Raw genomic sequence first — 2,399 nt, 5'->3', positions numbered from 1 at the left:
GGGGGTAACCACCCACTAAAATGTCTGTCATTACCACTTCAGTATTCTAGGATGCGCAGTGCTATTGTAGTGTAAATTTTACTCGGTATCTCCTAAGTTGGATCTAGATCCAATTAACACCCCCTTTTGAGTGCGTCTGTCAGGGGGATCCCACCCTCAAAATGTCTGTCGCTGGTCATTCTATAATCAGTAGAGTCTGCAGATATATTATGTATTAGTTTTATCTGGTATCTCATATATTGGATCTAGACCAAAAATCTAACAAGCAATTAGGGATGCTTGTTAAGTAAGCCACCCATATATTTTCGGCAGACGGTCAGTTTCACAGTTTACAAGTCTACTCCTAAATACCAGTAGGGGTTATAGTCGGTATCTCGTTCGTTGTATCTCAGTGGTCCGGGCGGCGGGACTATAAAGATCTATTTAGCACAGTGGCAATGACCGGTAGTTATTGCGACACTAAATCACTAAATCTGTCGGGTGGCCATGGCGAAAAATAGTCCTGGGAACAGTGTTATTCTCAAATGTGAAAATACCGATAAACAAATAACAGTAGAGCGCGCTAAGCACTTACGGATCAACTACAGATAAGGCATAAGAGAACTAATTAATTTTTGGGGGGAAGTAGGACGTTGTGCACCGATTTAACGGACAGCAGTATATCTCATTCACGGCAATATCAGTGAGAAATTAAAATAATTTGACTTTTCGCCTCTGGATAGAGCGCATTTTTTTTCTTTTTTTTTCTTTTATATCAGGCACACACTGCAGGTACACCACTCTTACCAGTATCCCTTGCGTTATTGTTACTATTTGTTTATTAATTGACATTGCTTTAAACTCTAAAAATTATGCTAAAGCTTTAACTATCCTGCAGTTTATATTAATAAACAACTGTTTGCCGAGCAAACCGATGTTATATACCGTAACTAACACGTTTACTAAAAGTTGAGTTACAATTGTCTTGTTAGCAACTATGACATTTCAGTGACCGGAGGGATCGTTTTTCCAAAATATCTTTCAAACTAATTATTTGATCGAAAGGGTACTTTGACGCAGTGTATAAGACACATCGCCCTAATTTTTGGTAATATACTTCATTGTCATTTAGTTAAGGCGTTTACTCTTACTCTCTGCTTGTAAAGTCAGTCTTATGAGTCAGCGGGAGTCATTTACAGATTCGAAAAGCCCGCTATCCCCATCCCTCCTTCTCCCTCCCTCTCGCCCTTTCTTTTATTATCGCAGTGTTTCTCATATCTCCACGATATTTATAATAGCAGATGATTAGAGAGTTCATAATGAAAAGGATAGCGAGGTTTGACGTAGTGACCAAAGTAATGGTTCATTTTTTCCAATGTATTTGTTTATAGTATCCTCGGCGTGTCAGTTTATACCGTATTGATAAGGGGTTGTCTGTCGGCTTAGAGCAATCGCACTATATATTCACTGCGTCACTGATGGAGACAGATTTTTCATTGCTGTCATGGCTACCATGTTACTTTGTCCCCATCATTGCAGAAATGCATTTGCAATAAGATTCCTAACCATATACAAAATGGAGAAAGCTGACAACAGAATAATTATCAATCTCAGTAGATATGGATATCTTTAACACTCGCCTAAAAACCACACACATATTGGTCAGTCAGTGTATCTCTTATATTATCTACTACTTTGTCTATATTCATGTATACTTTATATGTAAATATAGGTACTCTATTCATATATATACTTCAAATGAAACAAAATATCCCTTGTGAAAGTGTTGAGATGAAACTTAATTTTTATTTTTAGATACTTTCAAAATCATTCATCTACATAAGCAACAAGTATAAATCATTCAGCTACATAAGCAACAAGTATATTCAGATTATATTAGTGATGATATATAGTTCCTTTGATAAACATAGTATATCGCCCGCATTTTTGGTCTGTTGCCGTCAAGGAACAAAGAACGGGCGACTCCTCAATAATGACAGTTTGCAGATGCTACAAAATAGATACAAACCTGTGAAAACATAAGAAAATGAATATCTTAACTGATTATGAATGAGGCAAAAACTGGACACCTTCTTTATAACAAACCCTGTATGTTAATTGCCTGAAAATAGGGTCTGTCTGTGTATGGTGTTCTCACGTTGCATGGAACCATTGATTATTCAGCAACGGGACCAACTGCTTTACGTGACTTCCAAACCACGTCGAGAGTGAACTTCTATCACCAGAAATACGCATCTCTCGCACCTCAGTGGAATGCGCCTGGAAATAGGGTAGTAGGTAATACTTAGTATTCATAACTAACTGTCACAGTTGTAAGAAATAAAAGTATAATCCTTTTTTGGAACCTGTCTCAAAAATAGATATGTGAATATAGTGCTTCAATTTACATTACTGATAAG

The sequence above is a fragment of the Macrobrachium nipponense genome, chromosome 22, assembly GCF_015104395.2.
Source record: "Macrobrachium nipponense isolate FS-2020 chromosome 22, ASM1510439v2, whole genome shotgun sequence".
Taxonomy (NCBI): domain Eukaryota; kingdom Metazoa; phylum Arthropoda; class Malacostraca; order Decapoda; family Palaemonidae; genus Macrobrachium; species Macrobrachium nipponense.
This window is presented reverse-complemented; position numbering follows the sequence as displayed.